Raw genomic sequence first — 27414 nt, 5'->3', positions numbered from 1 at the left:
ATTGGTATGAGAACACAACAACCTTGCACTCAACATTAGCAAAACTAAGGAACTGATTGAGGACTTCAGGAAGGGGGAAAATCAGGAGAACATGAACCAGTCCTCATCAGTGGAAAGGGTTAAGAACTTCAAATTCCAGGGAGCCAACATTTCTGAAGGCCTATCTTGGGCTATCAAGTCAATGCAATCACAAAGAAGGCTCACCAGTGACAATATTTTGTTAGAAGTTTGAGGAGCTTCGGCCCGTCGCCAATGACACTTGCAAATTTCTACAGGTGCACCATACCATGGGGAGCATTCAGACTGGTTGCATCACTGACTGGTGCAGAGGTACTAATGTGAAGGATAGGAAAAGGCTACAGAGGGTTGTGAACTTGGCCAGCGCCATCACGGGCATCAGACTTCACTCCATTAAGGGCATCTACAAGAGGCGGCGTCTCAAGAAAGCAGCCTCTATCCTCAAGGACCCTCCACCACCCAGGCCATGCCCTCTTCTCACTGCTGCCATCAGGAAGGAGGAGGCATGAATACTCAGCAGAACAGAAACAGCTTCTTCCCCTCCGCCATCAGACATGGCCTCACTTTTTCTCTCTTCTTTTGCATTCATTTGTTTATTTTTAAAATATTCTATTTATGGAAATTTAATATAGCAATTTTGCTCCCGTTCTGCACAGTACTGCTGTTGTAAAACAGCAAATATCATAAACATTCATAATGATAAACCTGATTCTCCACCAACTTTAACTGTGATTATTCATCTATGTATCCATAGAGCACTACAGCTCAGGACAGGCCCTTCGGCCCTCAGTTGTGCTGACCCATATATTCCTACCAAAAAATATACTAAACCCTCCCTATCCGTAACCCTCTATTTTTCTTCTAACCATGTGTCTGTCTAAGAGTCTCTTAAATGCCCCTAATGTTTCAACCTCCACCACCACCCCTGGCAAAATATTCCAGGCCTCCACCACTCTCTGTGTAAAAAATGTACCCCTGACGTCTCCCTTAAACTTCCCTCCCTTCACTTTGTACCCACGTCCTCTGGTGTTTGCTGATCCTTCCCTGGGAAACAGGTCCTGGCTGTCCACCCTATCGATGCCTCTCAGAATCTTGTAGGCCTCTATCAAGTTTCCTCTCATCCTTCTACCCTCCAAAGAGAAAAGTCCCAGCTCCGCGAACCTTGCCTCATAAGACTTGTTTCCCGATCCAGGCAACATCCTGGTAAATCTACGTATGCACTGAAATTCTTGCTTGCTGTAGCTGAACTCTTACTGACCCATCCTTCCGCCTCTTCATCCAGTTCATTTATATACAATAGTATATATTAAACTGCCAGAATATACTAAGACAGAAATAGAGGTAATAAATATAAAAGGATTTACCGGGATGCTTCCTGGATTGGGAAACGTCTGATGAGGTAAGGTTAGCAGAGCTGGGACTTTTTTCTTTGGAGTGTAGAAGGATGGGAGGAGATTTAATAAGGTCAACAAGATTCAGAGAGGCAGAGATGGGGTGGACAGCCAGCGTCTTTTTCCCATAGGAGGTAACGATATGTTACCGATGTTTCGGGCCTGAGCTCTTCCTCAAGGTGCAAGCAAAAAAGCTTGTAAAGCTTGAGAACTTTTCCTTATCTCTTTTTCTCTCGCTCTGTCTCTCCCCCCCTCTCTCTCTGTCTCCTATCACAGAGGCAAAACCGTCCCCCATCAATTCTCACCTTTCCTCTCTTCTGTCCTCCTATCCATATCAAATTAACACCTGCAGCCTGTATGTCTCTCCCTCCCAATCTTCCTTTCCCCCCACCCCCCAGTCTTTTAATTCAGGCACCTGCCTGCTTTTTACTCACACCTTGAAGAAGGGCTCAGGCCCGAAACTTCGGTTCTATGTCTTTACCTCCTATGGATGCTGCGAGACCGGCTGAGTTCCTCCAGCGTCTCTGTGTGTTTACAACAATCGCAGCATCTGCAGACTTTCATTCTTCATTCTGACTTTTGTGCTCTCGTGGTTCCTCTCCCAGAAATGGTTGGATCAATGATTGGGTTCCAGGCCTTCAGTCTTAACAACCTTTGTGACCATCTCTCTCCACGGACGTTGCCTGACCCATTGAGTCCCTCCAGCATCTCTGTTCACCAGAGACTCTTGCAAATTTCTACAGGTGCACCGTGGAGAGCATTCTGGCTGCATCACTGTCTGGTACGGAGGTGCCAGTGCACAGGACAGAAAAAAACAATAGAGAGTTGTGAACTCAGCCAGCGGCATCACGGGCATCAGTCCTACAAGAGGTGGAGGATCAAGAAAACAGCCTCTACAATCAAGGACCCTCGCCACGCAGACCTCTTCTCACTGCTACCATCAGGGAGAAGGTACACAAGCCTGAAGATGAACCCTTAAGTTTACACAAACAGCTTCTTTCCCCCCACCATCAGATTTGCACAGACACTACCTCACTCTCTCTTTTTGCACTAATTTATTGTCGGATAGTTAGTGAGGCAGTTAGTGCCACACTATTACAGACTGGGGTTTGAATCCCGCGCTGTCTGTAAGGAGTTTGTACGTTCTCCCTGAGCCTGCGTGGGTTTCCGCCAACCCTCCAAATTGTATGGGGTTAGAGGTTAATTTAGGTGTAATTGGGTGCATGGGTGTAAATGGCCAGAATCAGTTTCTACTGTGCTGTGACTAACATTTTTAAACATGTAATTAATTTTTTTAAAATGTAATTTACAGCAATATTTGTATCTCAACGCTGCTGTAAAGCAACAGATTTTGTGACATGTCCATGACAATAAATTCTGATTCTGACTCTAATTCACTCAAACTCCCAGTGGGCCCTTTCAAAGTGCCGTGAAAAATGGGGTTAACCGGGGTTAGCTCCCCAGTTGCGCGGCAGTTAGAAAGGGTCCGAGGGAGTCAGGGAACCCAGTTAAACTTACCTAGGTCGCATCCATGGCCGATTTGAACAGGAAAATGGCCGACCCGCTTCTTCTGGTGACGTCAGTGCTTGAGTGCGTGCGTCACCGGGCAGCCAGCACCTGAACATCCGGTGAGTTCGTGACATGTCATTGTGGAGGGGCAGGATCCCCCTTAAATCGTCAGGTTGGAATTTAAAAGGGTTTAAAGCAGAGGTTCTCAACCTTTTTCTTCCCACTCACATCCCACCTTAAGTATTCCCTACGCCATCAGTGCTCTGTGATTAGTAAGGGATTGCTTAAAGTGGGATGTGGGTGGAAAGAAAAAGTTTGAAAGCCACTGTTTTAATCATCCCTCATTGACTCGTTATGTGCAGGGTTTCAGAGCTCCAAAGGAAATGGGCCAACGGCCATTTTTCTCAAGCAAAATCTTTCAGTAACAATTGGATCCAGAGCAGTGATTTTCAACCTTCCCTTCCCACTCACATCCCACCTTAAGCAATGCCTTACTAATCACAGAGCACCGATGGGATAGGGATTGCTTAAAGTGGGATGTGAGTGGGAAGAGAAAGGTCTACAGTCTTTCTCTCTTCTGAACTAGGACAGCACTCAGGCATGGATATCACACCTCTTTGGGTAGAGATTTCTCCACATCTCTGCGCAGAATGGCTGAACCAGTTCCTCAGAGAAGGTAATTTCCTGGTTCCAGTCAGTGGGGGGGGGGGGGGGGGGGGGTGGTCCTCATAGAGTTATGGAGTTATACCACTCAGAAACAGGCCCTTCGATCCGTCTCTCTCTATGCTGACCAGGTTGCCTTCCTGAGCTAAGCCTCTGGGCCTTTCCTATCCTCTCCAAATGTCTTTGATCTATTGTCATTGTTACCCACAGACCCACAACCCTCTGTGTGTAAACCTTGCTGTTCAAATCTCTTTTGAATCCTCTCGTCTCTTCTTAAACCCCTGCATCTAGGTTAAGGTTCAACTACCCTGACAATGACCATTCACCTTACAAGTGCCCGTCATAAATTTATAAACCTCCAGAAAGATTATCTCCCCCCCCCCCCACCCCATCAGTCTCCAAGATTTACAAAAAAGCCCCAGCCTAACCAACATAGAACACTACAGCATAGTACAGGCCCTTTGGCCCACGATGTTGTGCTGACCTATGTGAACTTACTCCACTACGATTTACCCTTCCCTCCCTCACACCTGTAACCCTCTATTTTTCTTACATCAACGTCTAAGAGGGTTTTGAATGTCTCTATTGGACCAGCCTCCACCACCACCCCCCGGCAATGCATTCCAGACACCCACCACTCTCTGTGTGTAAGAAACTTTCCTCCCCTCACCTTAAACATATGTCCCCTGGTATTTGCTATTGTCGCCCAAGGAAAATAGTGCTGGCCGTCCACTCGATCTATGCCCCTCATAATCTTGTAGACCTCTTTTAAGTCACATCTCATCCTTTGTCACTCCAAAGAGAAAAGTCCCAGTTCTGTCAAACTTCCTTCATCGGACATGTTCTCCAATCAAGGGTCGGGGGGGCGGGGGAGGGGGTAGGGGGAGATGAGTTCAGTTTTGGGGAAAGATTCAGTCCAAGGGGCCCCAGCCTCTGTGTGGAGGTAAGTTATGGGGGGAGGGTCCAGGTTTGGTGAGGGAGGGGAGGGGAGGATCAAGTCTCCAGGAAGCTGGTGTTGGAGGTGATCTGCAACAAGTGACCCTGCCTGGTGTGGGCATAAGTGGTGTTTCCAGGTACCACCCTCTCCCCTCAGCTCCTTCTGAGGCAGCACCAATTTTACATATATATATATATATATATATATACACCACACACTGTAATAAGTATTCCCAATGCCATAGATGCTCAGTGATTAGTAAGGGATTGCTTAAGGTGGGAAGAAAAAGTTTGAAAACCACTGTTTTAATCGTCCCTCATTGACTCGTTATGTGCAGGGTTTCAGAACTCCAAAGGAAATGGGCAAATTACAATTTTTCTCAAGCAAAATATTTCAGTAATAATTGGGTCTAGAGCAGTGATTCTCAACCTTCCCTTCCCACCTTAAGCAACCCCTTACTCATCACATAGGCATAGGGATGACTTAAAGTGGGAGGTTGAGAACCACCGGCAGCTGTACTGTGTGTCTGTGATCGTGCACTGTGGTCTGGGTAAATGCCGTTTTGTCACGTTGTATAGGTGCCCATACAATTCGGTGACAATAAACTTGAACTTGAACTGCCACACGACTACTTTGGGTTCCACTTCCTGCCAGATATGTTTAATTCCTCCTGAGTAGCACAAGCAAATCCCCGCCAACCCTGCCAGGATGCTGGTCCCCCTCCAGTTCAAATGCCGCCCACCCCTCTTGTACAGGGCACCTCTGTCCCAGACAAAGACGCCAAGGGTGCAGGGCACTGAACGTGTCCAAGTTGCAGACAGTAGACGGCTATAAATTCCTCATCTCCAAGTCCATCCACGTCGATGCAGTGGCGAGGGGAGCGCTTCAGCACCTCTGTTCCCTTCAGAAGCCTGAGGGAATTCATCATGTCACCTGCAACCCTCCACAGATGCACGAGTGAAGGCATCCTGTCGGGCTGCGTGGAATGGGAAGCTGCTCCACCCAAGACCACAAGGAACTGCAGAGGGTTGTGAACATGGCTCAGACCATCACACACGTACACCCCCTCCCCTCTGTCGACTCCATCATAACCCCCTCTCCTCCATTGCACACAGCCCCCTCGCCTCCATCAACTCCAACTATAATGCCCTCGGCCTTGGAAAAGCAGCCAACATATTTAAAGACTTACGCCACACTCTCTTCACCCCACTCCCACCAGGAAGAAAATTGGTGAGTCTGAGGTCACTCACCACCAGATTCAAGAACTGTTTCTTTCCTGCTGTTGTCAGGCTCCTGAATGAACCTCACGCCAGTGAAGCGATACTGCCTTTTTTTGCTCTGAATCCTTTCCTCCTACACCAGGTCCTGAGGAATGCAGTAACTGGCCCCCTGCAATTGGCCATTGTAAATTGTCCATAAGACATAGGAGCAGCAATAGGCCATTCAACCCATCGAGTCTGCCCCACCATTCATTCACGAGCTGATCCATTTGCCCACTCAGCCCCATTGCCTGGCCTTCTCCCCATAACCTTTGATGCCCTGGTCAATCATGAACTTAGTGCATTGGTAAGTGGAAGAATTTAGGGAAAGTTCCCCTCCATCCGAATCTCCTGCTGCCAAGGACAGAAGGACCTATCACAGCCTCGTCTCCCTCCTTCTGTCTGGGAGAAGACTCAAATATGCACCAACAGCCTTTAAGACAGCTCCTTCCCCACAGCCGTCAAGCTCCTGGATATTCATAATGCCCTTGCTTGGTACTAAATGACCTTTCTTTTCATTATCTCGCGAGGTTTTGTAAATTGTGCTGATGTATGAATGATAGAGATTACCTGTTAGCCTGCCTGCAGAAGAACCCTTCACACTGTTCCAGGTGCAATGTGGCAAATAAACTTAAAAGATAATGCATGGAGATTTTTTAAAATGGGTTTGTCTAGCATGTGTAAAAATGGAAGCTTGATGGCCAGTTGCAGGCATGATGGGCTGAAGGGCCTGTTTTTCCTACTGGTTCTCCCTATTGGGAAATGTGGGCTTTATGGATCATTGTAAATGAATAGAGAATGTGGAACTATTGAGTCAATCACCAGCTAAAGGTGAAGGCCGAGTACATGGAGAACGGTAGATTCTTAAAATGTGCAAGAACAGAGGAGCCTTGGGGTCCAAATCTATGGATCTCTCAAGGTCGTCGCCCAGGTGATAGGATAGTTAAGAAGGCCTACGGGAGACTGGGCGTCATTAGTCAGAGGGTTGAGTTCAGGAGTCGAGAGGTCATGATGCAACTCTACAAATCTCTGGTGAGACCACACTTGGAGTATTGTGTTCAGTTCTGGTCACCTCATTACCGGAAGGATGTGGAAGCTGTGGAGAGGGGGCAGAGGAGATTTATCAGGATGTTGCCTGGATTGGGAAACAAGTCTTATGAGGCAAGGTTAACAGAGCTGGGACTTTTCTCTCTGAAGGATGAGAGGAGACTTAATAGAGGCCGACAAGATGATGAGAGGGTGGACGGCCAGCACCTGTTTCCCAGGGCAGGATCAGCAAACACCAGAGGACGTGTACAAAGTGAAGGGAGGGAAGTTTAGGGGATGCTTTTTACTCAGTGAGTGGTGGGGGCCTGGAATGCCTTTGACAGGGATGGTGGTGGAGGCTGGGACAATGGGGGCATTTAAAAGACCCTTAGATATGGTTGTAAGGAAAATAGAGGGGTACGAGGTAGGGAGGGTTTCGTTTATTTTTTGGTAGGTATATATTGGTCGGCACAACATCGTGGGCAGAAGGGCCTGTATTATGTTCGCCACCAACTCCTGCCACACTGATTGAACAGGATCTGGGGGAAACCATTGGATGAATTAAATAAAGTGCCCTTAGTTAACGTGCAGCAGAGAAGCTTGCAGTGATTGGGCTGGGCCCGGCTCACTGCATGTGTTGCTTCTCCTCTCATCAGTCACAGGCTCCCTTCCAGATAATAAATCGCCTTCATCTGGGACTCCCTCCAACCAGACCCAAACATGGGCAGAACAAACTGGCCACTGCAAGCTTGCATCAGACCCCGCGCTCTTTGCCAATAAGACTTGTTTTCTCCCCACACAAACCTCAGTCAACTGATCGTTTCCCTCTCTCCCCATCTTGCAGGGTTCCTGCTGAACTGAGCCCTGTGAGTTTGCAGGGCGGGGCGTCAGAATTACCTAGATTCCAAAGATCCACCAGTTTGAACCACCGATAGAACAGGTCAAATTAAGTCATAAGCACTTTGTTCAAAGGGATTAATTGGACAACTAGCTGCGATTCACACAGTACAAACCGTATGCAGGAAAGTGCTGGGTTCAAACTTTTCTCCAGGGACCTGTAATCTAGCCGGACACATCAATGAAGTGGGAGTGCTGTGTTACAGAGGGTGTTGGGTTTCAAATTTAAGGAGACTTGCATCCTTAGAGGGCCCTCCATGATCTGAGAGAGAGAGAGCAGAATCTGAAATTCATCTTGAACGGGTGGTCTTACCATTGTGATCTCGTAAAAACTGCAAACATTCTCCACTTGGGTCCTCTGGACCTTAATTCAGGGTCTGAGTTACAGGGAAAGGTTAAACAGGTTAGGACTTTATTCCCCGGAGCGTAGAAGAATGAGGGGAGATTTGATCGAGGTATTTAAAATTATGTGGGGGAGAGACAGAGTAAATGTAGGTGGGCGACAGAGTAAATGTAGGTGGGCTTTTTCCACAGAGGCTCGGTGAGATACAAACCAGAGGACATGGGTTAAGGGTGAAAGGGGAAAAGTTTAAATTTGTTAACTTAAATTTTCATTTTAGACACTCAGCAGGGTAACAGGCCATTTCACCCCACGAGTCCATGCCATCTAATTTACACCCAATTAACCTACAGTACATTTTGAAGGGTGGGCGGAAACTGGAGCCCCTGGGAGAAAACCCACACAGACAGCATGGGATTCAAACCCAGATCCTAGTTGCTGGAGCTGTAACAGCGTTGCGTTAACTGCTACTCCTGTCGTGCCAGCGTTAGGGGGAATGTAAGGGGGAAAACCTACAGAGAGAGAGAGAGAGAGAGAGAGAGAGAGAGAGAGAGAGAGTGGTGGGAGTGTGGAACGAACTGCCAGCTGATGTGATGAACGTGGGCTCAATTTGAACATTTAAAAAGAATTTGTACATGGATGGGAGGGTTATGGAGGGCTATGGACTGGGTGCAGGTTAATGGGACTAGGCAAAAAAATGGTTCGGCACAGACTAGAAGGGCCGAAGGGGGTCCGTCTCTAATGTTCAATGACCCTCTCCACCCCCACCCCCGACCCTAACCTGCTGGGTCTTCACCATCTCCTCTGAGCTGAATGCTCTGTCCACGGAACAGGCCTCACCTTCATCCCTCTCTGCCCAGACCTCAATGAGTTCTGAACATGCCACGATGCTGAACTTTTCTTCCACCGTCTCTCCCTCCGCACCTACAGCCTCAAACAGGATTCTCCATCGCCCACCGAGGACCCCTTCTCCCGACTCAAGCCTTCTTCCTCCTCTTAGACACCCCGTTCTGTCTGCTCTGGATCTCTTCATGTCTAACTGCTGTTGAGACACCAGTTCACCAGTTCTAACCTTACTCTCTCAGAAGCTGTCTGTTCTCTATTTTATCTATGGAGGGACTTGGGCCTGAGACATTACTGCCTGATGCTTAGAATCACATCAGATTCAGATTTATTGCCAGTACAACCCTGAGTTTCCTTTCCCTGCAGACCGGGCAGAATTACCACTTATTAGTCATGTAAAAAGACTGTACTCGACATATAAATAAATAACAAATGTAAACAAACTGGCTGTGCAGTACAGAGAGAATTTTTAAAAATCAATCAAGTGCACGTCAGAGTCCTTAAATGAGTCCCTGATTGAGTTTGTGGTTGAGGAGTCTGATGGTGGAGGGGGAGCAGCTCTTCCTGAACCTGGTGGGTGCGAGTCCTGTGGCACCGAGACCTCTTTCCTGACGGCAGCAGCGAGAACAGAGCATGTGCTTGGTGATGTGAATCCTTGACGATCGCTGCTGCTCTCCGACGGCAGCGTCCCCTGGAGATGTTCTCGATGGTGGGGAGGGTATTACCTGTAACGTCCTGGGCTGTGTCCACTACCTTTTGCAGGGCTTTACACTCAAGGGTATTGGTGTCCCCGTACCAGACCGTGATGCAGACGGTCAACACAGCTGAGGTGACCTGGTGAGTTCCTGCAGTATCTTGTGCGTACTAATGTGCGCACAGCACAATACAGGGAATGTTGGGCTTAGACGATCGTTCAGGAGGGGAGACCTGTGCAGGGCTCCGTTACACTGACCGTGACACATACTTTCCAGCTATGGTGCTGAGATCAAGGACACACCCCAAATATGGGGGCTGGAAGCGTTTGACTTTTTTCCCCTGCAGCGCGCCCCCTCTGCTCGCTTGCCAACGATGGTTTGTCCCTCAGGGGTCAAGGGGCAAACAGGAACAAGCAAAGGTCACCAGCTCTGAGAGGGGAAACCAAGGGAAATGGACAACACTGAGCTGTATGATCAACCGATCGATGATGGTCCAAGCTGGAATTAGATTTTATTTGGAAAAACACACTGTAAATGCTGGAGGAACTCAGTCAATCTCATAATGCACAGAAAAGGTATCGATATATTACCGATGTTTCGGGCCCGAACCCTTCCTCAAGGTAAAAGCAACAGTGGTGAATGAGGACTCAATTTTAACATTTTTGGATAGGAACGTGGGTGGGAGGGGTATGGAGGGCTATGGACTGGGTGAGGCTCAGTGGGACAAGGCAGAGAAATGGTTGAGCACAGACTAGAAGGGACAAAGGGGCCCATTTCTAAGCCGTAATGTTCTATGGTTGTATTGTTTTAACAAGCAGGCAGGCATCTGGATAAAGACTGAGAGAGAAAGGGGAAATAATGGGAGGGGGGAGGAGTCCAGACCAACAGACAAAGAGTTTAATTGGATATGATAAGAGGTGAGGTGAGAATTGATTTTGTCTCGGTGAAAGGAGGCAGAGGGGAAAGGGAAGAGGGAAAGAGAGAGAACAAGAGGAAAGGAGTCAGGGGACGAAGATGGGGCAGGGGTGGTTTTAATAGAAACCAGAGAAGTCAATGTTAATGCCATCCATTTGGAGGGAGCCCAGACGGAAGATGAGGTGATGTTCCTCCAGTTTGCAGCTGGTCTCATTCTGGCAGTTCATGTGACCATGGACAGACATGTCAGCAAGGGAATGGTTTTCTTTGACTCTCAAAGCAATCCAGACATCCTGGAATCCCCCCAATCCCGGATAGATTGGTCCTGAGACAAGCCTGGCCCATGAGGAACTTGACACTCCAGTCGGTGGGTCAAAGCCCCACAAACCCTGTTCCCTTGCCCCCATCCCTGCATTCCTGCCCAGCGCTCATGAAGGGAGCAAAGCATTTGAATCCACCATCTCTCCTGACTCAAAGACATCCAAAAGCACTTCAGAGGGAAGGAAATGCGCTGTGAAAGGTAGTCACTGGGGGAATGGAGGGAAATGGTCCAGCAAATGGAAGCAGAGAGTAGAGAAAGAAGGTGGTGGGAAGTTTATTCCCCAGTCTGAATCAGCAGTGTTGAGACGGGGATAGCAGATAAATTCCTCATCTCCAGGTCCACCCACGTCAATGCAATGGCCAAGAAAGTGCTCCAGCTCCCCTACTTCCTCAGGGAAAATCTGGTGCAGCAACTGTAACCCTCAGCAACTTCCACAGGCGCACCGCTGAAAGCATCCTGTCAGGGTGCGTCACTGCGTGGGACGGGAACCGCTCCGGCCAAGACCGCAAGGAACTGCAGAGGGTTGTAAACGTGTCTCAGACCCTCATATACACACTCATAGAACCATAGACCATTACAGCATACAAAACAGCCCTTCAGCCCTTCTAGTCTGTGCCAAACTATTACGATACTTAGTCTCACTGACCTGCACCCAGTCCAAAACTTTCTCATCCATTTTGTCCATTTTTCTTAAATATGAAAATTGAGCTCACATCCGTTGCCTCAGATGGCAGCTCATTCCACACACCGCCCCCCCCAACCCTCTCTGTGTGAAGAAGTTCCCCCTAAACTTTTCCCCTTTCACCCTTAACCCACGTCCTCTGGTTTGGATCTCACCCACCCTCAGTGGAAAAAGCCGACCTACATTTACTGTCTATCTCCATAACTTTGTATACCTCTATCGAATCTCCTCTTATTCTTCTGCACTCCCCTCCCCTCCATTGACTCCATCACACACAACCACCTCCTCCATAAACTCCGTCTACAACTCCCACTGACTTGGACAAGCAGCCAACACATTAAAAGACTCATCCCACCCCTGTCACACTGTCTTCACCCCCCCCCCCCACCCCTCAGGATGAAGCTTCACGAGTGTGAGATCACGCACCATCAGATTCAAGGACAGTTCCCTTCCTGCTGTTCTCAGGCTCCTGAATGAACCCCACATTGGTGAAATGATGCTGTCTTTTTGCTCCATCCCAACTGATTTCTGTCTGTAACTCGGCACTTGTGTCTGTACTTAACTTCCTGTACTCTAAGTGAGACGTCTAACTGAACTGCTTGCAAGGCAAACTTTATCACTGCATCTTTGTATGTGCAACAATAATCTTGAACTTGAACAATATGATTAAAGAGTCTTAGAGTCAGTGAGCAATAGAACAGTACAGACCCTTTGGCCCTCAAAGTTGTGCCAATCCAAATATTCCTTTAAAAAAGTTCTAAACCCTCCCTACCCCGTAACTCTCAATTTTACTTCCATCCATGTGCCTGACTAAGAGTCTCTTAAATGTCCCCAATCTTCCAGCCTCCACCACCACCCCCGGCAAAGCATTCCAGGCCCCCACAACTCTCTGTGTAAAAAAACTTACCCCTGACGTCTCCCCTAAACGTCCCTCCCTTCGCTTTGTACCCACGTCCTCTGGAGTTTGCTGATCCTGCCCTGGGAAACAGGTGCTGGCCGTCCACCCTATCTCTGCCTCTCAGAATCTTGTCGACCTCTATCAAGTCTCCTCTCATCCTTCTACGCTCCAAAAAGCCCCAGCTCTACTAACCTTGCCTTATAAGACTTGTTTCCCAATCCATGATGCACCAAGGAAACCTGCCCTTTGATGCATCGAAGCCCCAAGCACTGCTGTAATCCCATGTAATTCTTCCCCATATACCTCGTCCTTGCACATTCCACCCCTCACCCACACACCCGCTGACCCGCACATCTTTGGAGTTTCCGCAGGAAGTCCTCGCGGTCACGGAGAGAGCATGCAAACTCCAGATAGTCAGCACCATAGGACAGGATCGAACCCAGGCTCCCATTGCTTTCAGTGATCTAACACTGGAGGGATATAACACAGGGTGAGCTTCGGGTCCGAGGGAGATTCTGCGTCCACGGGCAGGGGCTGACAGGACCTCCAAAAGATGGCACCTCTGGCACTCCAGCTTCCCCTTGGTGCTGGACAGGCACATGCCCGTGGCTCCACCTGACCCAGTGATTCCAGGAGAGGGCCAGAGCAAGACTGTCTCCTCCAACACAGATTTCTATCTCATGCGTCTGCACCTCCACTGACCACCCCCAATCCCCCCTTCCTGATGTTGAAACTGGTGTGATCCTGCCACTGACACCCTCTGTAACTATGAGCTCCTTACAGCTGTGCTCCTCAACGCAACACATCCTGTTCCCCACAAAGAGCTGTCAGAGTTAATGGGCCGAATTGCCTCCTTCCGAGCCCTGAGCATGGAGCAGATGCAGTCTGATTACAGGCAGCCATTCGGTGGAGGGACAGGCCCTCTGCCCCAAAGCCCATGCAGCTCCCATCTATCTCAGAATACAGCAATGGGTCCACCAATGCCCCAGAGAGGGACGGACTCTTCCGACAATCCTGAAACCCTCTACAAAAAGGCACACTATTCGACAGGGGCCTGTCAGAACTCACCAACCAATGTTCCTTTAATCCATCCCACTTGACTCTCTCGTCGTGCTTTCCTTCAAACTCTCAGTCAAAGTCTCCTGATGGAATTTCAGCCTCCGTTTCTTGCTGTTTCCCCTCCTTTCCCTCCTCTCTCTCTTGTACCCTGCCCCTTCCCCTTGCCCCTGAGGTATTCTGGGGAGGGGGGTGGGGGGGGGTTTGTTGAACCGCTAGTTTGTCTCACCCCACTCCATTAAACAAGCTGATGTTACATGCCTTTTCTCCCTGTCAACAGCTGACACGCGGATTCCAGCTTTGCTCATCAACACCTCTTTTAACTCCTGCCTCTCTGCTGCCTGGGCTGTGGGAAAAGTTGAGGGAAGTTCACCTCGGTTTATCAGATTACAGTTTCTTTTTTCGAAAGGCCGGTTGCTTCTGCTAAACAAGTGGCAAACGCAGGACGGGAGGGACTTTGAAGTAAATTGGGCAGTGGGGATTAGATCACTCAGAATAATACAACACTCCGACACAGTACAGGCCTTTCAGCCCTCGATGTTGTGCTGACCCATGTGTCCTTTTCTAAAAAAAAGTATTAAACCCTCCCTACCCCGTAACCCTTGATTTTTCTTCCATCCGTGTGCCTAAGAGTCAAATGCCCTTAATATTCCAAACTCCACCACCATCCCCGACTGATAAATCCCCTCTGCCCCCTCTCCATGCCTTCCACATCCTTCTAGTAATGAGGTGACCAGAAATGAACACAATACTCCAAGTCTGGTCTCTCCAGAGATTTATGGAGTTTTAACATGACCTCTCGGCTCCTGAACTCAATCCTCTTATTAATGAAGCCCAGCATCCCATAGGCCTTCTTAACTATCCTATCAACCTGTGTGGCGACCTTGAGGGATATATGGATTTGGACCCCAAGGTCCCTCTGTTCATCCACACTCTTAAGTAACCGACCATTAACCCTGTTCTCACACTTCTGGTTTGTCCTTCCAAAATGCATCACCTCACTCTTATCCGGATTGAACTCCATCTGCCACATTTCTGCCCAACTCTGCATCCTGTCTATATCCTCTTGTCACCTTCGACAACCTTCAGCTCCATTCACAACTCCTCCAACCTTCGTATTATCCGCAAACTTACTGACCCATCCGCCTGCATCTTCATTCAGGTCATTTATAAAAATCACAAAGAGCAGGGGTCCTAGAACAGATCCCTGCAGCCCCTCCACTGGTCACCGACCTCCAGGCAGAATACTTTCCTTCCACTACTACCTTCTGCTTTCTTCCTACATGCTAATTTTTTTTTTTTATTCACACAGCCAAGGTTCCACTGATCCCGTACCTTGTGACTTTCTGAACGAGTCTCTCATGGAAAACCTTGTCAAATGCCTTGCTAAAATCCATGTAGATCACATCTACCACCCGACCCTCATTAATATCTTTTGTTACCTCCTCAAAAAACTCAATTAGACTCGTGAGTGATGACCTTCCCTTCACAAAGCCCTGCCGACTATCCTTGAGCCGACTGGATTTCTCCAAATGCTCGTAAATCCTATCCTTTAGAACCCTCTCCATTAGTTTACACACCACTGACGGAAGATTCACCGGGCTAGAATTCCTAGGATTCTGCCTATTTCCTTTTTTAAACAAGGGGACTACATTTGCCGATCTCCAATCCTCCGGCAACCCCCCTGTGGCCAAAGGAGATTCAAAGATCATAGCTACTGCCACAGCTATCCCATAGCAGCCTGGGGTATATCGCATCTGGCCCCGGGGACATATCACAACCTTCAGCTTCAGGAGCGTCAAGGGCTCCCTGGGGGTTGGCGATCAGGGGATGATGGGGTCACCTGGGAGGACACAGGTAAAGTGTGAGGGGCTCTGGTTTCACCTCACCTCGGGAGGTGATGTGTGATGGGGCAGGGATCTGCAAAGAAAAGGACATCCGCTTGTATAGCACCTGATATATCCTGACGTGATTTATACTCCACAAAGCACTGCTGCCGTGTGGTTGTGGCTGTAATGAGAGAAGTGCAGTAGCTGATTAATGTTCAGCAAGATTGTACGTTAGAGAGAAGCATGCACGTGCACACTCACACACACTCACACACATACACACACATACACACTCACACACACATGCACACACATACACACACACACATACAGACACATACACACTCACACACATACACACACATACACACTCACACACATACACACACACACATACAGACACATACACACACACACATACAGACACATACATACATACACACATACATACACACATACAGACACATACACACACACACACACACACACACATACAGACACATACACACACACATACATACACACACATACATACACACATACATACACATACACACATGCACACATACATACACAGACACACACATATAGATACACACACATGAACACACATGCACACATGTGCACACATAATCACACAAACACAGACACAAACACATGAACATATAAAGCATACACATGTACACACCATGCACACAAAACACACACATGTAAAGAAACACACACAAAAAAACACACACACACACAATCGTAAACACAGATGGATGCTCACACGCACACACATTCACACACTATGCACACAGAGAAACACACCCCTACCCTATCAACCTGCATGGTGACCTTGAGAGATGGATAGATTTGGACCCCATGTGCTAAGCACATGATTGACCCCTTATTTAAGAAAGGATATAATATATTTAAGAGAGAATATAATGCGTTTGGAAATGTTGTCGTAATGCACTTGGCTATCCCTCAGTATGAAAGGGTGGTGATATACCAGCTGCCAAATACAATTTGCAGTTTATCCAATGAGGCATGGTCTAATGGCAGAATCTACACAAGACCATAAAATATAGGAGCAGAAATAGGCCATTCAGCCCATTGATTTGCCCCACCATTTAATCATGAGCTGATCCATTTTTCCTACTGAGCCCCACTGCCTGGCCTTCTCCCCATAACATTTGATGCCCTGGCTAATCAAGAACCTGTCAATTTGTGCCTTAAATACACCCAATGACATGGCCTCCACAACCGCCTGTGGCAACAAATTCCACAGATTCCCCGCCCTATGGCTAAAGAAATTACTCCGCGTCTCTGTTCTAAGCGGATGCCCTTCAATCCTGAAGTTGTTCCCTCTTGTCCTAGACTCTCCAACCTGGGGAACAACCTTTCTACATCTACTCTGCCCACGCCTTTCAATATTCAAAATGTTTCAATGAGATCCTTTCCCCCCCCCCCCCCAACTCCCCAAGCCCATATAACCATATAACCACTTACAGCACAGAACAGGCCAGTTCGGCCCTACTAGTCCATGCCGGAACAAATTCCCACCCTCCTAGTCCCACTGACCAGCACCCGGTCCATACCCCTCCAGTCCCCTCCTCTCCATGTAACTATCCAGTCTTCCCTTAAATGTAACCAATGATCCCACCTCGACCACATCTGTCGGAAGCTCGTTCCACATCCCCACCACCCTCTGCGTAAAGAAATTTCCCCTCATGTTCCCCTTATTATTTTCCCCCTTCAACCTTAAACCATGTCCTCTAGTTTGAATCTCCCCCACTCTTAATTGAAAAAGCCTATCCACATTTACTCTGTCTGTCCCTTTTAAAATCTTAAACACCTCTATCAAGTCCCCCCTCAATCTTCTACACTCCAGAGAAAAAAGCCCCAGTCTGCACAACCTTTCCCTGTAACTCAAACCTTGAAATCCTGTCAACATTCTCGTGAACCTTCTCTGCACTCTCTCTATTTTGTTTATCTTTCCTATAATTTGGTGACCAAAACTGTACACAGTACTCCAAATTTGGCCTCACCAATGCCTTGTACAATTTCATCATAACCTCCCTACTCTTCAATTCAATACTCCGATTTATGAAGGCCAACATTCCAAATGCCTTCTTCACCACACCATCTACCTGAGTATCAGCCTTGAGGGTACTATTTACCATCACTCCTATATCCCTTTGTTGCTCTGCACGTCTCAATAGCCTACCATTCAATGTATATGACCTATTTAGATTTGCCTTTCCAAAATGTAACACCTCACACTTATCTGTATTAAATTCCATCAGCCATTTCTTAGCCCACACCTCCAGCCTTCCTAAATCACCTTTTAATCTATGGTAATCTACCTCACTGTCCACAACACCACCAATCTTTGTGTCATCCGCAAACTTGCTTATCCAATTCTCCACCCCTACTTCCAGATTGTTAATATATATATATAAAACAAACAATAGTGGACCCAGGACCGATCCCTGAGGAACTCTACTGGTCACTGGCCTCCAATTGGACAAACAATTTTCTACCACTACTCTCTGACACCTTCCATCCAACCACTGCTGAATCCATTTCACTACCTCCTCATTTATATCTAATGCCTCCACCATTTTTCCTAACCTCCTGTGGGGAACTTTGTCAAAAGCTTTACTAAAGTCCAAATAGACAACATCCACAGCTTTCCCTTCATCAACCTTTTTTGTAACCCCCCTCGAAGAACTCAATCAGGTTTGTCAAGCATGATCTACCCCTGACAAAACCATGCTGATTACTCCCTAGCAATCCCTGTACCTCCAAATATTTGTAAATAGCATCCCTCAGAACACTTTCCATCAATTTGCCCACCACAGACGTCAGACTTACAGGCCTATAATTCCTAGGTTTGCATTTGGATCCTTTCTTAAACAGAGGAACCACATGCGCCACCCTCCAATCCTTTGGTACCACCCCCGTGGCCAATGACATCCTAAATATCTCTGTTAATGGCCCCACTATCTGTCCACAAGCCTCCCTGAGTGTCCTTGGGAATATTTTGTCCGGTCCCGGAGATTTATCCACCTTTATCTTTTTCAACACAGCCTTCACTACCTCCTCGGTTATCCTTATGTGCTTCATGACCTCCCCACTATTTTTCTTTACAACTGGTTCAATATTTTTTTCCCTAGTGAATACCGAGGCAAAGAAATCATTCAAAATTTCCCCCATTTCCTCAGACTTCTCACTCAGCCTACCCTCGCTATCTACAAGGGGAACAATTTTATCCCTCACTAATCTTTTACTTTTAATGTACCTATAGAAACCCTTTGGATTTATTTCTACTCTGTCTGCCAAAGCCTCTTCATGCCTTTTTTTGGCCTTTCTAATTTCTTTCTTAAGATTCCTTCTACACTCCTTGTCGTCCTCCTTCAAATTGTCAGCTCCCTGTTCTTTATACCTCTTGTACACCTCCCTTTTTCTCCTAACCAAATTTCCAATATTCCTCGAAAACCAAGCCTCCCTATGACTTCCAGCCTTTCCTTTGATCCAGACTGGGACATAACTACTCTGTACCCTCAAAGTTTCTTTTTTGAATATCCTCCATTTTTCATTAACATCCTTACTTGAAAATATCCTGTCCCACTCAATACTCCCCAAATCCCTTCTTATTCCTTCGAAATTTGCTCTTCTCCAATCCAGAACCTCAACTTTAGGCTCCTCCTTGCTCTTCCCTAAAACTACCCGAAAACTAACAGAATTATGATCACTAGACCCAATTTGTTCTCCAACATTAATGTCCGCTACCTGACCTAGCTCATTCCCTAACAGGAGATCCAGTATTACACCGTCCCGAGTCGGCTCTTCTACTAACTGATTTAGAAAACAATCCTGAACACATTTAACGAACTCCAGCCCATCCAGCCCTCTAACCGTATGGGTATCCCAATCAATGTGTGGGAAGTTAAAATCTCCCATGATCACTACCTTATGATTTTCACACATATACGTTATCTCCCTACAAATTTGTTCCTCTAATTTTCTTGGCCCATTTGGTGGTCTGTAATACACCCCTATTAGCACCCTCTTGCCTCCTCCACCCCTCAATTCCACCCAAACAGCCTCACTGGTCGATCCCTCCAGACCATCCAGCCACCTCACGGCAGTAATGTCCTCCTTAACAAGCAGAGCAACTCCTCCCCCTTTTTTACCCCCTGATCTATCACATCTAAAACAAATGTATCCTGGAATATTAAGTTGCCAGTCCTGCCCCTCCTGTAGCCAGATCTCACTAATTGCCACAATATCGTGACCCCAAGTATCTATCCATGCTCTCAGCTCATCTACCTTGTTCACTATGCTTCTTGCATTAAAATATATGCATCTCAGAGAATGACCCTCACATATATTCTCTTTTTTACCTTCTACCCTAATCTCCATCCTACCTTTGTTATCGTTTTTATTCCTATCTAGGTGGCCATTCTCCCTTGACACTGCTCTCACCCTCTGTTCCCCACCCCCCTGCCAAACTAGTTTAAACCTTCCCCCACAGCTCTAGCAAATCTGCTTGCCAGGATATTGGTCCCCCTCCAGTTCAAGTAGAGTCCGTCCCTCTTGTTCAGGTCCCCGTCTCTTGTACCCGTCTCCTAAATTCCAACGGGTTCAGGCCAAGAGCTTTCAAACGGTCCTTATATGATGACCCTTTCATTCCCGGAATCATCCTGGTGAACCTCCTCTGAACCCTCTCCAACGTCAGCACGTCCTTTCTTCAATGAGGAGCCCAAAACTGCTCACAAACCTCCAAGTGAGATCTCACCAGGGCCTTATAAAGCCTCAACATCACATCCCTGCTCTTCTATTCTATTCCTCTTGAAACCAACACCAGCGTCGCATTTGCCTTCTTCACCACCGACTCAACCTGCAAGTTTCCCTTCATGGTATCCTGCTCAAGGTCTAGTTTCAACTTTCTCCCTGTTTAGAAAATAGTCTGCCCATTTCTTTGAATACAATCCTTAATATCCCCTGTTTGTTGTGACTGGGCCATTTTCTGCCTTGGCTCTTAATGCCTGTCTGCTGTCGAACATTTTAAAGTTGTTTCAAAATCCGTGGTGGGCAATGCACATTTCTTCCTTTGCAGTATTAAAACCACGAGTTCTGTTCGTACAAAATTATTTTCAATCTTTGCATCAAACTCTGTGATCACTCGACCCTAAAGTCTCCTTAGCAACCAGATTACCAATTAACCATTTCTCATCGCACAAATCCAGATCTTCTATGCATCTCTCACTGGCAAAAGATGATGGGCTGGCACATTTGATAAGCCCAACCAGTCACCCTCCACTACCACCCTCCAACTGGCAGAACCTGTTCTCACCTTCAATGACTTCTACTTTGAGTCATCACACTTTCTCCAGGTTAAAGGGGTAGCCCTGGGTACCCGCATGGGCCCCAGCTATTCTCCAGGTTAAAGGGGTAGCCCTAGGGTCGAGTGATCACACCAGGACTTTGCTCAAAATTTATGGCCCCCTTTCCTTGTGAACCAGTCGAGTTTGGGTTTCTTCCGTACTTCTACTGGATCATGTTTTGCTTAAATGTGCTGTGGCCCCACCCTCCCCCCCCCCCACTGGGTAGGGGAGGTGGGGTGTAGCTGTAGGGCCCCTGAGGAGGATGGCTGCTTTACAAAACGCGCATCATATGAAGAGGTTTTATGAAAATCACCCGGGTTCAGAGTGGGAAAACCTCTGCTCTCTGAGGTCATTTGAGAATTGACACCAGCCAGTGTTCCGAACTGAGAATCAAAGAGACCCGTGGCTTATAAGCAGGCGCTTCGGCCCAACACATCCATGCTGACCCCCTTTGGCCATCTACAAACCCCAGCTGCCCGAACGAGGACAGAGTCCTTTGCCGACTTGTCCATTTAAGTATCTGTCTCAATGCTGCTTAAACATAGTGACCATATCTGACAACATCACCTCCTCTTGGAGCGAGTCCCAGACATCGATGGAATTCTCTGCCCAAGGACGCTGTCATATTAAGTACATTTAAGACATAGAAATTCCAGGCCCTTCAGCCCATGAGGCTGATCTGACCTATGTAAACCAACTCCGCAACAATAGGCCATTGACAGGCACATGGATGGAAGAAAAATAGAGGGTTAAGGGGTAGGGAGGGTTTAGTATTTTTTATAAGGAGTATATGGGCCAGCACAACATTGAGGGCTGAAGGGCCTGTACTGTGCTGTAGTGTTCTGTCCTATAAGATATAGGAGCTGAAGTAGGCCATTCAGCCCATTGAGTTCTCTCCGCCATTCTCCTACTCAGCCCCACTCCCTAGCCTTCTCCCCATAATTTTTGATGCCCCGACTAATCAGAAACTTATCAATCTCTGCCTTAAATACACCCAACAGCCTGGACTCCACAGCCTCCCATGGCAGCAAATTCCATTCTCTGGAACTTGCTCTCTGCCTAAAGAAATTCCTCCGCATCTCTGTCTTAAACGGGTGCCCTTCAATCCTGAAGTTGTGTCCTCTTATCCTAGACTCTACCATGGGAAACCACTTTGCCAGGTCTACTATGTCCAGGTCTTTCAACATTCACGACGCTTTTAAGGAGGACTCCCTTATTCTTCTGGACAACAAGGAGTCCAGTCCAAGAACCGTCAAATGTTCCTCATATGCTAATCCCTTCATTCCTGGAATCATACTTGTGAATCTTCTCTGAACCCTCTCCAACACCACCACATCCTTTCTTCAATAAGGAGCCCAAAACTGTACAGATGGCCTCTGGTATTTGCTATTTCCTGTGAAAAATGCACTGGCTGTCCACTCTATCTGAACCCCTCATAATCTTACACATCTCCATTAAGTCACCTCTAATCCTTCATCGTTCCAAAGAGAAAAGTCTCACCTCTGCTAACCAGGCAATATTCTGGTGAATCTCCTCTGCACTCTCTCCAAAGCATCCACATCCTTCCTGTAACGAGCTGACCAGAACTGAACGCAATGCTCCAAGTGTGGTCTCACCAGCATTTCATAGATCTGCAGCACGACCTCACGGCTCTTGAACTCAGAATGAAGGCCAGTGCACCGTACACCTTCTTAACCACCCTATCGACTTTTGCAGCCGGAGGAATCGATGCACCTGGATCCCTGTGTTCCCTGACACTATTAAGAATATTTCTCTACATTGTTACGACATATGTCATTAGATTTTTGTATAGTAGGAGAATAAAGGGTTATGGGGAACAGGCAGGTAGGTGGAGCTGAGTCCTCGGCCAGATCAACCGTGTGGAGCAGGTTTGACAGGCTGGATGGCAGACTCCTGTTCCTGATGTTCTTATATCAACCACTCTCTGAATAAAAAAAATACTCATCAGATCCCCTTCCACTCACCTTAAACCAATGGTCCTCAACCTTTTTTTCCAGTCACATACCACCTTAAGTAATTCTATGCCATAGGTGCTCTGTGGTTAGTAAGAGATTGCTTAAGGAGGTATGTGAATGGATAAATAAAAAAGGTTGAGAGCCACTGTCCTAACCCTGCTCTCCTGTTTTTGATACCCTTTCTCTGGGGGGGAAAAAAAGGTCCTGTCTATTATCTGATAAACCTCTGTCATGCCACTCCCTCCGTCTCTGTCGCTCCACAGAAAATAAACCAGAACTGCTGAAGGAACTCAGCAGGTCTGGAAATATCCATAGAGGCAGAGGGATAGACCCCGTCGGGGAAGAGATATAGGCGTATCAGAGCCAGAGCCACCAGGCTGAGGAACCACTTCTTCCCACGGGCAGTGAGGCAGGCACATGGATGCAAGAAAAATAGAGGGTTATGGGGTAGGGAGGGTTTCATTTTCTAATCAGGTTTGTATCATTCAGCTCAACCTTGGGTGCCAAAGGGCACTGTGTTGGAATCTTCTATGTTCTACAGGGCTGGAGGAGGTCACTGTGGGGAGGATGTTTCCTGGACTGTGGTCTAAGATAAAGCTCAGCTGCTCAGGACAGAGATGAGAAGAAATGAAGGGCAGTGATTCTTTGGAACACCCTATCTAAGCAGCTCAGGGTCTGGGTAGATGCAAGGCTGACATCAGTAGAATTTTAGGTTTCAGGAGTATCAAAGGGCAGAAAGTGGTGGTTCAGGGTGGGTCGGGGTTGGGGAAGCAGAGACTTGGGGCCGAATGGCCTACACCGGCCTTGTGTTCTTGTGCCTGCCCCACCCCCACCATGCTTGACCTGATCTCCGCCTCGACGCAATGGCCCGGACAGCAATCGGTGCGTTTACTTCCTGTGAAGCCGGAGGAAACTTGGCACATCCCCCGCATCCCTGAACAGCAGAGTCAACATCGAAACCATCCTGTCAGGGTGCATCACTGCGTGGGATAGGAAGGAACGGCAGTGGATGATCAACACAGCTCAGACGTCACACGCCACCATGAACATCCCTCCATCACTCCGCTGCCTTGGAAAAGCAGCCAACAAACGAGAACGTATTACTTCCCCAATTTCCGTTAGCCCCCCCCAACCTTCCCCATGTCTCCTTACCTCTTGCTCTGCCTTTCTCTCCCTCCCCCCTTTCCCTCTGCCTCCCTTCACAGAGACAAAAAAAATCCCCCAATCAATTCTCACCTTCCCTCCCTCCTGTCCTCTTAATTCATTGACAGGGATCTCCCAGTGACCCAACCATTTCAACTCTGCGCCCCAGCCCTGTGCCGACATGTCTGCCTATTGCCTCAGGGCCAAACCAAGACCAACTGTATATTGGAGGAGCAACACCTAATATTCCGTCTGGGCCTTCTCCGGTTTCTGCTAGACCACTCTCCGTTCGCCCTCCCTTCCCCATCCCTCTGTCTGCTTTCCTCCAGCTCTCCACCCCCCTCCATTTAGAGAGGCATCCCCCCTCTTCCTGCTGTGCCCTCTCTCCCACCTATTACCTCCTGCCTGTGGGACCCTCCTCCTCCTCCTATTTTGTTCGGGTGCCTGCCAACATTTTGCCCACAGCTCAAGCCCAAAATGTTGGTTCTGTATCTTTATCGTCGCTACATGAAGGTCACAGTTTGACCTGCTGATTTTCTCCAGCGCTGTGTTTTTACTTCAACCACTGCATCTGCGGACTCTTGCTGTTGAACACCTGTTGTCTGTTGGTCTGTACTTCCCTCCTCCCCACCATTCTCTCCTTCTCCCCAGCCCACCTGCTTGCTCTTTACCTTGAGGAAGGGCTCAGGCCCGACACTTCAGAAATATATCTTCGCTTCTAATGGATGCTGCGAGACCTACAATCAGGTTTTCTGCAGAGTTTCATGTTTTACAACATATAAACCCACGATCTTTTCGCCTTCCCTCCTGTCGGGAAGAAGATTTGCGAGTGTCAGATCACACATCCTCAGACTCATAGGCAGTGTCTTTCCTGCTGTTGTTAGACTCTTACATGGACTTCACGTGTTTCAACTGCTCTCTCTGTGACTTGTCACTCTGTGCTAGGTTTTTAGCCTCTGCGCTACATATTAGTTGACTCAATGGAATGCTTGCCAAACGAATTTACTCACTGTCCCTCGCTAACACGTGATAATAAATTTGAATTTGTATAGCACCTCCTCTCTTGCAGGCAAGACCTTCAACTCCTTTATTGTTCAAACATCTCAGCCTGGGATAGAGTCAATAACCACCTCCTCACCCCACCCACCCCCCCACCAGATCTCCCTGGGGTGGAGGAGCCAGAGCTTCAACACCCTCTAGACCAGCCATTTACAATCTTTTTTTGGCCTCTGTCCCCTTTACGATGCTCCTCAAAGTTTATAGGCCCCCTTCCCTGTGGTTTCCTCTGAACTTCTCTCCTATCTAAAAAAAAGTCAAAAATATTTTTTGATTTCAGTCCTTGGCCTTAAATGTACTGTGGCCTCTGTTGAGAATGATTGTTGTTGGCGGAAAGGAACGATGGAGGGAAATTACGTGGATTGTCTCAGTGAGTATGTCCCATGAGATGTCTTCACCTCCTCAACTCTCAACTCCAGTGTGGAAACAGGCCCTTCACCCCAACCACCAGACACACCTTCTCCTCCCCAACTTCTGCAGGGACCGCATCCTCTGTGACTCCCTCGTCCACTCCTCCCTTCCTACCTACCTCTGTGACCGGAGGAAACGCCACAGTTACACCCACGCCTCCTCCCATGCCAACTTTCGTGGCCCCGAATAGTCCTTCCAAGTGAAGCAGTATTTCACTTGTGAATCTGCATCTGTTCCTCCCGTTGTGGTCTCTTCTAGATCGGAGAGACCGGGAGATCGCTTTGTCGGGCACCTCAGCTCTGTCTGCCACAATAGCGTGGATCTCCCAGTGCCCCCCCCCCCCCCATTTCCTGCCCCATCTCCCATCCCGTAGTCTCATGCATTGCCAGATAGAGGAATAACACCTCATCTTCCTTTTGGGCTCTCTCCAACCCGATGGCATGAACATCGACTTCTCCGGTTTCTGTTAGATCCCCACATCTATTCCTATTTCTCCTTTCCTCTCACTCTCTCTTCCCCTTTCCCTCCCTCTCCTTTCCTCCAACTCTGTATTCAGAGGATCCCCCTCCACAGATCAATTCTCACCTTCCCTCTCCTGCCCTCCTTTCCATGTCCAATGATCGCCTTTTGTCTGGGGGTCTGCACTCCTCCCCCGCCCTTCTCCCCAGTCTTTTCATTCAGGTGCCCGTCTGCTTTTTATTCACACCCTGAAGAAGGGCTCAGGCCCGAAACGTCAGTTCTATATCTCTACCTCCTACGGACGCTGCAAGACCAGCCGAGTTCCTCCGGCATCTCTGTGTTTTTACTTCAACCCAACAAGCTAATGACAACTAGAATATCTTATCCCACCTGCCTGCACTTACCCTACACCCCTCTGAACCCAACCTAACCATGTATCCATCTGAAAGCTTCTCAAAAGTTGCAAGAGTGCCTGCCTCCACTCCCTCCTCCAGGCAGCCCGTTCCAGACACCCACCTCCCTCTGTGAATAAAAGTTCCCTGAGGACATTGGAGTCAGTCAAGCAGCATGGAATCAGGCTATTCAGTCCACTGTGGCCATTCTGACCAACATAATAATCCCACCTTCCGGTCGTTAGGCTCCTCCAGTCTGGAATGATATGGCATTCCTGCCTCCCAATCCCCCTCCCACTGACGCATATGTCTCCTTCTCACCGTTAAGAGCTTTCTCAAGGGAATTTGAGGAAGACTGACAAAGAAGGTAGCAAGGATTTGGGACGACCAGAAGTCCATAAGACGTAGGAGCAAAAATAAGCCATTCAGCCCATCGAGTCTGTCCCGCCATTTAATCACAAGCTGATTCATTTCCCCACTCAGCTCCACTGCCCGGCCTTTTCCCCATAACCTCTGATGCCTGGCTAATCAAGGACCTGTCAATCTCTGCCTTAAACACACCCAATACTTCTCTGGTTTCTGCCACTCCCCGTTCTCTCTCCGATCCCCATCCTTCTATCTTCTTTCCTCCAGCTCTCCACCCTCTTCCCTCTCCATTCACAGAGCCGTCCCCCCTCGCCCTGTTTGCTGCTGTGCCCTCCCTCCCTTCCCCACCTATTATCACCTGCCTGTGGGACCATGCTCCTTGCCCTGCCCCTCCACCCCCCACCATTTTGTTTGGGCACCTGCCGATATTTTTCTGTACCTTGAAGGGCTCTAGCCCGAAATGTTGGTTCTGCACCTTTATCTTTGCTACATACTGTTCGACCTACTGAGTTTCTCCAGCTTTGTGCTTTTACCCAATAATTTGACATTTAAAACTGCCTGTGGCAACAAATTCCACAGATTCACCGCCCTCTGGCTGAATAAATTCTTCCGCACGTGGAGAAGTGGAAAGCTCGGAGCAAGAAGAGGGTTGTTGGGTTGAATGGACTTTGTTGGATTCTACAATGAACTTAAATCAGAAGATTGAGGCTTCTGATCTCAGCTTCTCTTGTGCGTGGAGATGTCAAGGAACTTATCCTCCCCTCCACCCCCACCCGTCCCCTCTCTGTCAGCACAGTGGCTGCCTCGGTCTAAAGGTACATCTCGGTAACCTGAGCCCCTGTTTCGGATTTACTCCATAGAATCCAAAGACTGGCAGATTCCAGACCAAAAATAACCTGCGGAGTGTGGAGAGAGGGAGCGCGTGTGACTGACCCAACAGCTGCAGAACA

At 48.0% G+C, this 27414-nt stretch overlaps 1 protein-coding gene across 7 annotated transcripts in view; it reads right to left on the bottom strand.

Moving 5' to 3' along the window:
- Positions 1-27414, bottom strand: part of spega (striated muscle enriched protein kinase a) — a 341612-nt gene that overhangs the window by 271633 nt on the left and 42565 nt on the right. The gene's annotated exons all lie outside the window — the stretch shown is intronic.

The sequence above is a fragment of the Narcine bancroftii genome, chromosome 4 (assembly GCF_036971445.1).
Source record: "Narcine bancroftii isolate sNarBan1 chromosome 4, sNarBan1.hap1, whole genome shotgun sequence".
NCBI classification, from domain to species: domain Eukaryota; kingdom Metazoa; phylum Chordata; class Chondrichthyes; order Torpediniformes; family Narcinidae; genus Narcine; species Narcine bancroftii.
The sequence above is the reverse complement of the archived record's forward strand: the minus strand, read 5'-3'. Positions and strand labels throughout refer to the sequence as shown.